General features: G+C 38.2%; 1 pseudogene; it reads left to right on the forward strand.

Annotated features, from left to right (window-relative positions):
- Positions 1-14,672: 14,672 nt before the first annotated feature.
- Positions 14,673-15,132, forward strand: LOC116139770 (annotated as a pseudogene).
- Positions 15,133-15,386: the final 254 nt, after the last annotated feature.

Consider the following 15,386-nt stretch of genomic DNA (forward strand, 5'->3'; position numbering starts at 1 on the left):
TGGCTCTAGGGCACACTCAAACAATCTCCCACTTTGCACTATAGCCATCATCATGCATCAACATTGAATGACCAAAGTACCCATCATGCTTCTGCTACAACAGAAACTTCAATAGGTGGGTTGTAGGTATTTTGCAAATCTGCACATTCCCTTTCAGATCGATTCATTCAGTCAGATTGAATCACAACTAAGTAAGTGTTTGGATTACTGGTGAGACGTGATTCCTCAGCCACAACAATGGTTCCATTGTATCGTAGTACAACGATACTGGATTAGCAATGCTTGAAATCACATCAAGTTCAGTAATGAACTTTTGATCCAAACCGCCTACATGGCTGCATTAAATAATGCGTAACTTAGCATCAAATTGTAGAATTCGCTATAGTACACTAATTCGAGCTCTTCTAGGCTCACTGCAATTACATTAAGACAAAATGTGTAATCCCAACATCGCGAACTATACATACTTTTCCCGTTTGGAATAGTGTCACTGTATTCTCTATAGTGAGCAATCTTTCCTCCATAATCCAAGAATATATATTCTTAAGCCCTTTTCAAGTACTTAAGAATGTCCATTGACAACACCAGTGTCATATCTTGGATTTAGTTGATATCTTTCTACTAGTGCTGAAGGACATAAGACATCAATCTAAGTTACAAACATATTGCTCTGAGCCTGAGTGATACTCACTACAAGTGCTGAATCACATTAGATATACATTAGATATCAATCCAGGCATACAGATAGATGCCACTTGCTAAAGCAGTGGGATCCTCTTCATTCTATTTCTCTCATTATGTGGTTAAAGACATATATCCTACGAGATGATAGACAACATATGCCATCAGAAGAAATCCCTTCTTGGATTTTTTCTAATTGAATGTGTTCAGTACCGTGTCTATGTACTTACTAGTTTGAGCCAACCTACACGATCTATCATGACGATCTTTATTCCAGGATGTAGGCTGCTTCCCTTAAGTCCTTCATGGAAAAGCACTTGGATACCAAGTCTTTACCGACTACAGTTTGGTATTTCATTCCCGATCAGAAGTATGTCATCGACATACAACACTGGGAATGCTACTGTGCTCCACTCATTTCTGTAAACACAGGGCTATCTTCATTCTTGATAAAACCGAATCTTTTACGGCTCATCAAAATGAATGTTCCAACTCCTTGAAGCTTGCTTGAGGTCATAAATGGATATCTGCACTTGCATACCTTATTAGCTTGACTATCAAGAACGATACCATCAGGTTGTGTCAATACACATCCTCCTGAAGGTTTTCGTTCAGGAAAGCAGTTTGACATCCATTTGCCAAAATCTCATAGTCATGATATGCAACATAGCAAGCAAACGGATGGATTAATATGGCAATCGGCAAAAAGGTTCCTCATAGTCAATGCCATGAATTTGTTTGAAACTTTGGCAACCAATCGTGCTTTATAAGTATACACCTTGCCATCCATGTTAGTCTTCTTCTTGAAGACCATTTTTACCTATGGTTTTACCTTCAGGTGGTTCACAGAGACCACACTTGGTTCTGGTACATGGAGTCCATCTCAGATTTCATGGCTTCAAGCCATTTAATAGAATCTGGATCGATATAGCGTCTTCATAGGTTCTAGGTTCATCGTCTTGGGTAGACCAGTACGTCACCATGTTAAGCCACGAGATAACCGTATCTCTCGGGTCATAGTGTACTCTCCCAGATCTACGTAGCTCCTGTGCTACCTAAGGTAGTTCACTGATCACAAGTTATGGAGTAACCTCCTCATGATGCTCAACCACTTCCTATGGCACATCATTCCGTCCTTCGTCTAGTATATCTTGTGGTTCAGAACTTCATCGAGTTCTACTTTTCTCCCACTAGTATTCTTAGAATAATTCCTTTTCTAGGAAGACCACTAGAACGAGCAATAAAAATTGTGCGCTCTTCTGGGTGGTTAGAATAGTATCCTTTTGTCTCCTCTGGATACCCCATAAAAACTTTACGGATTTTGGGCCCAGCTTGTTCGAAGTCAATTTTCTTAATATAGCTTCGCAACCCCAAATCCTTAGATAAGAAATGGGGCTTCGCCCATTCATAGCTAATGGAGTCTATTATAGACTTTGATGGACACGGTTCAAAACGTGAGTCGTAGTCTCTAGGGCATAACCTAGAACGATGCAGGTAAATCACTAGAACTATCTTGGACCTAACCATATCAAGTAAGGTCCTGTTCCTTTCCGACACTCCTTTGTGTGGGTGTAAAGGAGGGGGTGAGTTGTGATACTATCCCCATTCCTTCCGTATGTTTAGCTCAACTTGCCAAAGTTGCAGTGGTATTTTGAGATTATCCTTGTTGTCTTTCTTAGAATATATATTATGAATGTTCCATAAAGATATTATTATACTCAAGGACAATAATCCATTAGTAAACTAATATTCTCATTTGTCCTATGTGGACACAAATATATAATTTCTAGAAACTGAAGAAAAACCATATAATCCACAAGTTCCAAGAAACAAATTGACAGCTAAATCAGACGATAAGATCCTACAGCAAATGCAGCAGCAAATGCTTCATTTCCAACTAGTAGGTCCACTCTCCCTCGGGAGCACATTACTCTACCGTAGTTCCTACACATTAATCAAATGTGAGACCACATTTGTGTCAACTAGATGTTTACAGGGGAAGTTAATCTCAAAACGTACCTGACGAAGAACTGACATTCTTCTTCTGTTTTTGCTAGGAAGGCCTGCAATGTTTCCTCTAGTGGTTGGGATTCCTACAGTGAGGACAACGCCTTTCCTTTCTGCAACAGTTCTTTCCAGAATTCTGAGCCCTTTCTTTTCACTTGAGTTGAATTCAACCAACGTCAATGATTTTGACATTTTCATGCCTGATCAGTAGCCTCAACAAATCCAGAAGCTCGGAAAGGGTATTCTTCTTATCTTCCTCACATAAAGTCATAGACAAATTGAGAATAAGAATCTGGCAAAGCTATAATATAGGTTTATCATAAACCTTAATTAAGTCCACATCCAAAATCTCAAGCTTATTCATATACTCGGTCCACTGAGTATATAATCGCCAGTTTTGGTACCCTCTTCCATCCTACATCTGAATGACGACTGAGACACCATATGCTTCTCATTTCGTTGAAGAAAAGAAGAATGGAATAAATCCATTTCCTAGAATGCTGTCGCAGGAATGGTGCCATGATGTGCAAGCACAATGTATCTAGTCATTTCCCATTTGCATCATGTGTATGCTTCACATATACATACCCAGTCTCATGTATAGAACTATCAGTAGGCTCTGATGATAGAGCTTGCTCAATGGTGAATAATCTATCGCTTGACTGAAGTATATATTTATACTTCTATAACAGTCAACAAAATTTTCAACCCTTTCTCTCCCAGTTCGATGATTGTCGTAGTGATGTTGGATCATTTTGCTCAAATTTAGTGAATCTACAAGTGCAGAAAATAACTATTATTACCATGTTCATTATTATTATTTAATGGTCTTTTATTAACGAAAGCTCCCCATTTTACTAAGTCAATAGTCCTCACCATTAACTCGGGAAAGCCCATTGACTTTCTAGTTGACCAAGATCCCATCCTGCCCATTTCAAACTTCGCTTTGGCGAACAAGCCAAAACTGATTTGATTAGGTAGGCCAAACAAACTTAACCCACCGGTTGATAGCTCCTACTATAACCTCAAATGTGAAAAAGCCAACAAGCCAATCACACAATCAATGGACACTACATGCCATCGTCCTCAAGTGTGATTCTCAGTATCAGTAGAGTGCAACTAATGTCACCACGTACACAATATGTGTACTGTCTACTATGCCTATGATGCGCGTAATCAACCTTCGCTTTGGTGAACAAGCAAAACCGTCATTTTAAGTAACCCATCACCATTAAGGAAAACTCTAATGCATTTTAACCTCCACTGGTAGAAGTGTACCCTTCGCTTGGCGAACAAGGTTTCGACGAATAGTGGTGTTTAAAAACCATGGTGATGGAAAGCTTTCGTGACTAATATACTTTGATTGAGGGTTCTTATTTAATGTCTTCACCAGATTATTATCTTTGTTAGAATGACATAGCATGTTATTCAACATTCAATCTTAGCATGCATTCTATATATATTGATGTGCGTTTACTACAACATGCAAAATTAGCAAGTATACTAGTCGCTCAAGTAATAAAGTGATGGATAGGATATCGTTCCCACGAGGACTGTAGCAAATCACTAAGTTCCTAATGTTATCAAGTTGAAGAAATCGAAATCTTGGATTGGTGGGAGCAATTTTTAAAAGAGAAAAGAAAACAAAGCTGAAATTAAACAAGAATTAAATCTTAACTAAGAAAGCAAAGAAACACAGAATATCAAATTCAAGTAAAACGGGCAGGGTTTTGACTTCGTTTGGACTTTATGGGTTAAAACCTAAGAGTTACACTATTTTCACATCATGTGCGATGGTTGTAAATCGGATTCACTAATATGTTAACATACCTGGGCTATGTTTTCCTATTCAATCTTATTAACAATCCGACCCAACAAATTGAAAGTTAATAATTCTAAATTCATTAAGCATAAGAATCCTAAAGTGATTTCATTAATTCTTGGATCTATCTGTAGCATCAATACTATAATGGTGAAGACCCAAGAAGCCTAACATGAATTATTCTCAATCTCATCATGTTCATCACATTCAGCATTTAAAACAGAGTAACACAACAAACAACACTATTCATATGGAAATAAAACCATCAAGTAAATAACCCATAAAAATCCAAACTACAATCAAAACCCTAACCCATAGAAAATTAGTTCCTAACTAAATTAATACTACAAAAACGAAAAAATGGAAATAAACAAGTTATACATAATAAAACTGAGATGAAAGAGAAGAGATCTTCCCAAAAGATGAATCTCCTAGCAAAAATCTGAATCTTCCCTTCAATAATCCGCAAAGATACAAGCTTACTCTAAAAAAGTGTAAAAAACGGCTAAACCTAGAAAGTTGACGTCCCCTTACAAAAGGAAACGTTTTTCTTTTATACTTAGTCCAAAACCCAGCCAAAAAACACGCAGCGCGAAACTGTGCGTTTACAAAAACGAATAATTTGACTGTCCGCGGCGAAGAATGAAAATCCCAATCGTCTCTGCTAACTTCGCCGCGGCGAAGACAATTTCTTCGCCGGGCGAAGCTCCTTCAAAGTTCTGAAATTTACAAAAAATGCCACCTTGCTTGCCCTCTTCGTTCGATTCTTCGATTTTCGGCTCTTTACCTTGGAAACAATCTTATCGTGCGTTGTCCTGCTCTGAAATTCCATCTCTGAAATCCGCTCAATTCTGAGTCAAAACTATCAAATTTATTCTGTTTATTTGCTTAAAAAGTACATTTTAACTGAAACAAGAAAAGTAAAGGAATATAAGGACCAATTCAGGTAAAAATGCACTAGAAAGTACCTGAAATCCGACAAAAAGATCAAATAAAAACTGTATAATTTACGGATCATCAATAATTTAAAACGTGCCAGTATATGGCCAAACTAAAACCGATTTCTTCGAGCCTAGAGGAATCGGTGGGTCACCTAGGGGTCCTATAATAAACATCTTGAGTCTTCAAGTATGGTTGCCTCGTCCTTTGCTCCGTCTTTAAGTACATTACAAAACATATTGTTCTAAATTTACAATAAAAAATTATACAAATTCTTTACACCAATAAATTTAGAAACCTCGATTTACATTCGAGGGGAATGAGATGAGAAGAGAGTGTACATTGAGAATAGGAGAAAGTCAGGACACGCATGCCCTATTTAATAAATTATACAATCATACAAACCCAAAAATATTTAAAACATTCACCCTTAGGTCTAAGGCTCATGTACCGGGCACCATGCAATACCTCATCATATCGGCAGTGTATAGTATTGCGATTAACACCAATTAATCATCTCACTAATACACAGACCAAGATTGGCCCCTAGCAAGGCATCATGGCCACCCGATAGATTCGGATTCAGCAAAGTAGCTACCTATCAACGATATGGTTACCGTGCAATTTGATCCTTTCGTCATTCGTTATCTCGATGAGACGAAGGCATAGAAATAGTTTCAACCTTCGGTTACTCTCGATATTATGTATTCAGTTTCTAGACCAATGACCTGTATTATAATTCGGATAGAGCAACAACTCAATCCCACTGTGGCCACAGTTTTAGTGTCATTGCCATATACTGAATTACGCTGTGAGATAACTTTCTCCCGTACCCGGGAGTGATGAATCCTCTATCAATCCACCATAGTCTTGATACACTCCTTGATGCAACCAATCACCACCGTATTGACAACTCTGAAAAGCACTGCGTTAGGCTAGTGTCAAACTGCACCAATCGGTGCACAAGGCGCTTCGATGATCTCAAGTCTAAGGATCACATGCACCACCATTCGTTAAAGGATTTGTTCCATAGACACACGGGTTACCATCCATATGGAATCCTCTGGTGGGTCAGTCTAGTGAACTTGCCTATAGCAAGAACCCATGTGTTACACCAGGTTGTCGGCAAACAACCTTGACAAGTGAGACCAGTCACTACCTTTCAAAAAAGTCATTCAACACTATGATAGCCTTACCGTATTATCTGTGTCCTTTGATAATATGAGATTTATACTGTTTTTATTAGGCAGTGAGTAGTATCATGATTGACACCAATTAATTGTCTCACTACAGACAAACCAAGATTGGCCCCTAGTAAAGCATCATGGCCACCCGATAGATTCAGATTCAACAAAAAAGCTACCAATCAACGACATGGTTACTACGCAATCAAATCCTTTCATCATCTGTTATCTCATAGAGATTGAGGTACATAAACAGTGTCAACCTCAGTTACTCTCGATATCTTTGTATTTAGTTACTAGACCAATGATCGGATAAATAAATTAGATTGAGCAACAACTCAATCCCACTGTGGCCACAGCTTTAGTCTCATTGCCATACACTGAATTACGCCATGGGATAACTTCTCATATACCCGAGAGTGATGAATCCTTTGTCAATCCACTATAGTCTTGCTACACTCTTCGATGTGGCCAATCACTACCGTATTAATAGCTCTGAATAGAACTACGTTGGGCTAATGTCAAACTACACTAATCGATGCACAAGACGCTCTGGTGATCTCAAGTCTAAGGATCACATGCACCACCATTTTTTTAAAGCATTTGTTTCATAGACACTGGGGTTACCCTTTATATGGAATCCTCTGGTGGGTCAGTCTAGTGAACTTGCCTATAGCAAGAACCCATGTGTTACACCAGGTTGTCTGCAAACAACTTTGACAAGTGAGACCAGTCACTGCCTTTCAAAAAGGTCATTCAACACTATGATAGCCTTACCGTATTATCTGTGTCCTTTGATAATCTGAGATTTATACTGTTTTTATTAGGCTTTTTGGTCGGATTGTAGGTACTTTTTAGTTCATTTTTGCCTGAATTGCTACTTAATTCTTTACATTTTGTGTTTCAGGCCAAAATGGACATTTTGAGCAAATAATGAGCGAATTGGAGTTTCTGGACTCAGAAGGAAGCAGATCTCAGAAGTTAGGAGAGTTCTGAAGCAGAGTGAAGCACTATGAAGCTTGTTCCCATGGGAGAGCATAGAAGATCGAAGATTAAAGCAAAGAAGCAAGCGGAGGACAATTATGTAATTTTAGAATTCTTCATGAAGGTTCGCCGCGGCGAAAACTGTTAAGTGTTAGGAAATGACCTGGTTGCGCAGCGGAAAAACAAAAAATTTACAACAATGGATCGTTCTTTAGAACCCAAAATCAGGGCACAGAAATTATAGTTTATATATTACATCAAGAATCTGTAGAAAAATAAATCTAAAGTTTAGATTCATACCCACGTTGGAGGCTCCACCAATATTGTCTCTGAACGTGTTTGCTACCGATCCAAGTGTAGGATCGAACCGTAGAAGTCCACACGAAGATAATCACAAGGAACCAAGGAGGGATTTGCTAGATCCTCCTTGGTCTTAAGAAATCAAGAAGAAGAAAAGAAATATTTGATTTTTCAATCAAATAGTGAAAGTGGCGTGGGAGAGTGTGTATGTGTTGTGTGTTTTTCTTTTCTTTCAAAAGGGCAAAATTTTAATTAATTTCAAATCACACAAACACCTTTATTTTTATAGGCAAACTTAGTTGCCCTATTCCCACATGGAATGGGCTTAGGCTTCAACCCAAACACCCCATGTTGCCAAACACTTCCAATTAGATATTTTAATTTAATTCATCATTATCTCAATTAAAATCAATTAATATTTAATTAACATTTAACAATAATGATGATTTAATTAAATATGTGCGAACACACATTTAAAAGTAATTTCAGTTATTTAATTTTTTCTAACAAAATAAATAAAGGCTACGACCCAGCAAATTCAATTGCACTGTGAAATTACCAAAATACCCTTTCGCCCAAAAAAAAGTGAAAACGCCTTTCTTTCTTCTTGACTCTTAAATTATCTCTATGTGTGTGACCTATAGGCTCTCATTGTAACGCCCCGCTGAGGTACGTTGTTATTGTTTCCTCTTTCGCCCTTATTTGGTTGGTTTTGGTAATATTGTTTGATTGAATGTTATGTTGAATGTTTGCCTGAAATTGGTTGAAAATAGAAGAAGTTTAGTATTTCAGTCTTCGCCGCGGCGAAGAGGTGTTGAAGCACGGGGAAGCGCTGGACAGTTTCGCCGCGGCGAGAGAAGTTTCTTCGCCGCGGCGAAAGGCCGTTTAAAATGTTGATTAAGTTTTAGATATTTTTTCCCTAAGGGCAATTGACTTTCTACCCCTAATAGCAGGAAAAGTGGGGAGTTAATTGTAAGGATTTTTCTTGGAGAATATGTTGATATGGGGGTGAGTTGTAATGAATCAAAGGATATAGAGGAATTCCCAAAGAAGAGTAAGGGCAAAATGGGAATGCTTTGGTATAAATTTCATTAAGGAATTAAGAGTAAGCAAACCCCTCATTCTTCTTCTCAAAAACGCAGCTCTCTATCTTTGCTCCCCTCAATTCTCTTTCTTTTGATCAAGAATCTCAAGGGGTTTTTGAAGTGATTTGGGGTAGAAAAGAACCTAAGGCTTCCTAAGGTAAGAATTCCTACTTAAGTTGTGTGATTTGGGAGTTTTAACCTATATTGAAGTTTGAGGGTTTTATTTTTTTGGTTAAGAGTAGAGGAAAAGTCAAGCAAAACAAGTGAGGGAAGAGTTGGTGAAGTCTCTCCATAACAAAGTAAGTAAATCCCAACCCAAGTTGAGATTCAAGAATTTTCTTGATTAGGGTTTTGATAGAAATGATGTATGATGATGTACATGTAATATGCCATGTATGGAGGGTTAAATAGAGATTTCTATGCCTTAAGAATGCTTACATCTGCAAATGTGGAAATGAGTTGTTGGGTTGGAAAGGTAGTTTGAGATGGAATGAAGGGCTATTGTGGATCCCTTTTTAGAAGTGTTTGTTTGACAGGTTTTATGGCTTTGTGAAGGGGTTTTTCCCCATTTTGGTGGTTAGAAAAAGTTTTAGAATCAGCTATAAAAGGTTTATAGTGCACATGAGTTGTTGATGAAATGCCTAATAGAGGTTTGAGTGGGAGTAGTGAACCTTAATTCTTGCAACATTGCATGTTGGCATCTCATAAGTGCATTGGTGAAGTTGAACCATCCATAGGCACTTGTTATACATGAAAAGTGACCTAAGAAAATGTAGGAAAATTGTGTATGCAATTACCCTGAGTAGAGAGCTTGGTGGGCACAACCAATCTAAGGGTAGAGAGCATTGAGAAATGCTACAATAGAGTGAATTAGAAGAGTAGTATAGTTGGGATGATGCTTTGTGATCATCACCGACCGTTATGGGAATCGGATTGATGCTTCGTGATCACCACCCGAATAGCCCTTAGAAAAGGGTCGATGCTTCGTGATCGTCACCCAATGAGTAATAGAAAATGGGTAGTTGCTTTGTGACGTACCCATGAGTGATAGAAATGGGTAGATGCTTTGTGACCACTATCCGATTAGTTATTAGATAAGTGGGTTGATGCTTTGTGATCATCACCCGACAGTGACTAGAGACGGGTTAATGCTTGGTGATCGTTACCCAAAGGTCATGAGAAACGGGTAGGTGCTAAGTGATCTCCACCCGATAGTTAGGAAAGCCGAGTAGGTGCTTTGTGATCCCCACTCGGTAGTCACTAAGAATGGGTTGGTACTGTGTGAATTCCACCCGATAGTCATGGAGAGTGAGATGGTGCTGTGTGAACGCCATCCGGCCATACCTCCGGTAAGATGAGGCCATGGTATTTAGTAGAAACAGAAACAGAAACGGAATTAGAAAAAGGAAAGAATTAAGAGTTACCTACTGGGACAGACAGTTAGAGGGTTTTACTTACTGAGCATTAATTGTGCTCACCCCGTTATTTTCCTTTGTGGATGCAGGTTCTAGGTGTTGATGCAGTCGGAGGGGCGTCGGCAAGCGAAGAGAATAGCTACACTGTTTCCCCTGCTTTGTCTTTTAAAACGAATTTTTGTAAACAGTCCTCTTTGTGTATAAAAGACATATGAATTATAATGAAAAGAAAATTTTGGGGCCCAATTTTATATTGTTATTATGCATGCATTATACTAGTTTTCAGCAGTTGTTACACTCATCATACCAGTAGTGTATAGTATCGCGATTAACACCAATTAATCGTCTTACTAATACACAGATCAAGATTGGCCCCTAGCAAGGCATCATGGCCACCCGATGGATTCGGATTCAGCAAAGTAGCTACCTGTCAACGATATGGCTACCATGCAATTCGATCCTTTCATCATACGTTATCTCGACGAGACGAAGACATAGAAATAGTGTCAACCTCCGGTTACTCTCGATATTATGTATTCAGTTTCTAGACCAATGACCTGTATTATAAACCGGATAGAGCAACAACTCAATCCCACTGTGGCCACAGTTTTAGTGTCATTGCTATGTACTGAATTGCGCCATGAGATAACTTCTTCCGTACCCAGGAGTGATGAATCCTCTGACAATCCACCATAGTCTTGATACACTCCTTGATGTAGCCAATCACCACTGTATTGACATCTTTGAATAGAATTGCGTTAGGCTAGTGTCAAACTGCACCAATCGATGCACAAGGTGCTCAGGTGATCTCAAGTCTAAGGATCACATGCACCACCATTCGTTAGAGGATTTGTTCCATAGACACTGGGGTTACCATCCATATGGAATCCTCTGATAGGTCAATCCAGTGAACTTGCTGCAATATATCCACCTACAGCAAGCACCCATGTGTTGCACTAGGTTGTCACCAAACAATCTTGACAAGTGAGATTAGTCACTACCTTTCCACAGGGTCGTTCAACATTATGATAGCCTTACCGTATTATCTGTGCCCTTACTTCAAAATAATACTAGGGCTATGGACGTTTTTAGAATGGCCACCATATGAGCTCATAGGGTTCTCACTACCAAGATTTGAAACACTTGATAACTTTGTCACGGTTCTACCATTCTATGGACATATATCAATACATATTGAAATAATAATGATTTACGCAACATAGAATAAAATGCGTTTTATTGATTAATGAACATTATTACAAAGAGTCAATTCTACAATAATTGATTGCCTCTAGGGCATCTACTTTAACATTAAGTACGAGAATCCATTTGACCTTATCGCCGCGGCAAAAATCTTTCTTCGCCGCGGCGAAGTCTGTGAATTTTAGTTTTTCCAAAATGCACAGTTTTATTTTAGGAAAGTTTTAGGTCTTTGGGCGAGGTATAAAAGAAAAACTTTACCATTTTTGTGGGGGTGGTCTAGTTTTCGTCTGTTCTCATTGAGTTTAGAATAGAATTGAGATTTAGAGAGAAGATTTGAGCTTGAATCTTGTGGATTCTTCAACTAGGGGAAATCTTTACTCTTTTCTCTACATTTCAATATGTTGAACCTTGTGTTTATTGTTTTTCTTGCTGTGTATTTTGATTTAGTTATAAACTAATCCATTTTGGGTTAGGGTTTTGATTAAGTTTGGATTTCTATGGGTTAATAAATTGATTATTGCTATTTCCATATTCTTTTGCATAGATTGTGTGGTTATTCTATTTTTAATGGAATTTATTTGATGAATATGATTAGATTGAGAAATGAATCATATTGAGCTTCTTGGGTAATCACCATTGTAGTATTGAATGCTAGAGCTAGATTTTAGAATCAATGAAATCAATCTAGGATTCCCCCTTAGCTTAATGAACTTAGATCTATTACTTTTCAATTTGTTGGGTGCAAAAGTTTAATAGGGAAAAGTAGGAATTCATAGCCTGGGAAGGTATGTTTAACAACTTAGAGAATCCGATTTACAATCTGTGCATGTGAGTGTGGAATTAACATAATCCGTAGAATTCATCCATAGAGTCCGAATAAAGTCAAAACCCTAACCGTTTGTTAAATTGATATTATTCTTGCGTTTAAATTCTTGCTTCCATTAATTAGTCTTTAATACTTAGTAAGTTTTGTTTTAGTTTTAGATTTAATCTCTCCCATTAATCCAAACACATTCGGTTCCTGCAACTTGAAAATAGTTAGGAAATTTAGTGCTTAACAACCAATCCTTGTGGGAATGATACTCACTCATCAATTTATTACTTTGTGCGACTAGTGCACTTGCTATTTATGCATGTTGTAGTTACAATGCATCAAGTTTTTGGCGCCGTTGCTGGGGATTGAGTTTTGTGTTAACATTAAATTTTTCTTGTGTTAGCTAGATTGGAGGTTTATTTTCACTTAATTGTTGTTTGTTTAAATTTTGTTATTCTTTTCGGTTGGTTTGTGAGCTTACTCTTTCTATTTTTCTATGTAGTTTGTGCGAAGTGCAAGACATCAGCCAGTGGTTCCTGTTGATCCTGAGATTGGAAGAACCACTAGAAGACTTAACAGTGAAAGAAGAGAAAGAGAGGCTACAGTGGAACCAGAGGTTGTAGTTGTTGAGATGGTAGAAAATAGAACGCTAAGGGAGTTTTCAGTTCCCTTAGTTGATGGCAGTGGGTCGAGTATTACTAAACCAACAGTACAATCCAACAACTTTGAGTTAAAGCCTGCAATCATCAAGATGATCCAATAGTCTGTACAATTCAAGGGAGATTTGAAGGAAGATCCAAATCTACACATTGCCAATTTTTTAGAGATTTGTGATACTTTCAAGTCAAACAGAGTGTCAGATGACGCCATCAAATTGAGACTATTTCCATTTTCATTGAAGGATAAAGCTAAAAGATGGTTGATGGCATTACCAATAGGAACGATTACAACATGGAATGATTTAGCACATAAATTCCTGACCAAATTCATTCCTCCAACAAAGTCGGCAAAGCTGAGAAACGATATTACATCGTTTCTATAGGAAGAGTCAGAATCATTGTATAAGGCTTAGGAGAGATACAAACAATTATTGAGGAGGTGTCCATATCATGGGTTGCCAGTTTGGATGCAAGTCCAAACATTTTATAACGGATTGATAGTGAATGTGCAAACTATGGTAGATGTAGCATCGGGAGGAGCATTGTAAAATAAGACTCCAGAAGAAACTCACGAGTTGCTTGAAGTTCTGGCAAGCAACAATTATCAAAGACCTAATAAGAGGGTGCAATCGAAGAAATCTATGGGCCTTTATGAAGTTGATGCATATATAGCCATTTCAGCCCAACTAATAGCACTTCAGAAACAGTTGGGAAGTATGCAGGTAAATTCCATTCAAGCACCTCAACTAACTTGTGAATTTTGTGCAGGTAATCACGTGAGCAGCGAATGTCAAGTGGGGAACACGTTTGCTTTAGCATCATCATCAGAGCAGGTTAACTTCTTGGCAGGAAATCAAAGGCAACAAAACAATCTGTCCTCCAACATATATAATCCTGGTTGGAGGAATCATCTGAACCTGTCTTGGGGCAATCAGAATCAACAGAATCAGCAAAACAATCAATGGAACCAAAGAGCATTGCCAAACAACCAAACAGGGGTGAACAATCAATCAGGAGAGCAAAGAGTGACAAAATTAGAGGAAATGTTTGGAAAGTTTATGCAAGAGACCACAGGTTTTGTGAATAAGACGAGAACGAATTTCAGAAATCAAGGGGTGTCCATTCAAAACTTGGAGGTACAAGTGGGTCAATTGGCTGATAAGTTAAATGAGAGACCATAGGGCTCACTACCAAGCAACACAGTGACTAACCCACGTGAGCAAGCAAATACGATAACCCTGAGAAGTTGGACAGTGTTGAAAGAGGTGGAAAAATCAAGAGAAGAAGAAAGTTCATTGAAGGGAAAGAAAAAGGAAGACTCTGATGAGGAAGTTGATGAAGAGATAGTTGCTGAAAAGAAACCATCTAGTTCTAGGGAAGAAGAACAAAAACGGGAAGTGAGGCAAAGGCAAAGGAAAGAGAAATTGCCATTTCCCGGGATACCACTAGAATTGGCACATCACACTCCTCCTGTGCCGTTTCCTCAGAGAAAAAGAATCAAGATAAGCAGTTTTCCAAATTCATTGAAATATTTAGAAAATTGCATATTAACATTCCTTTTGCAGATGCATTGCAACAGATGCCGAGCTACGTGAAATTTTTCAAGGAGATTTTATCAAACAAAAGGAAGTTAGAGGATGAGGAAACAATGATGCTCATAGAGGAGTGCAGTGCCATTCTCCAGAAGAAGCTACCTCCGAAACTCAAAGATCCAGGGAGTTTTACTATTCCTTGCAATATAGGAGACATTACCTTTGAGCGAGTTTTATGTGATTTAGGTGCTAGCATCAATTTACTGCCTTTTTTTTGTTTTCAGGAGATTGGGAATTGGTGAAGTGAAGCCAACAACCATGTCATTGCAACTTGCAGATAGATCCATCAAACATCCAAGGGGTATAGTTGAAGATGTGTTGGTAAAGGTGGACAAGATTATCTTTTTGGCAGATTTTGTTGTATTGGACATGGAAGAGGATAAAGAAATGCCTTTTATTTTGGGCCAACCATTTTTGGCCACGAGAAGAGCACTCATTGATGTGTAAGAAGGAAAGTTAATGTTGAGGGTTCAAGATGAAACAGTAACGTTCAATGTATTTAAGGCTATGAAATTCCCATCCGAGTCAGATTCGTGCTTTAGTGTTAATGTGGTGGATAAACCAGTAGCGGAGATCATTGAAGAGAACACTCCACAACTACCTCTAGAAGCATGTGTTGCCTAATCAAGAACAATAGAGGTAGAATAGTCGGCAAGGAACGAATGTGGCAGATTGTTGGAAACACTTCAGCTGATTGATGA

This window comes from Pistacia vera, unplaced genomic scaffold (genome assembly GCF_008641045.1).
Source record: "Pistacia vera cultivar Batoury unplaced genomic scaffold, PisVer_v2 Contig359, whole genome shotgun sequence".
Taxonomy (NCBI): Eukaryota; Viridiplantae; Streptophyta; class Magnoliopsida; order Sapindales; family Anacardiaceae; genus Pistacia; species Pistacia vera.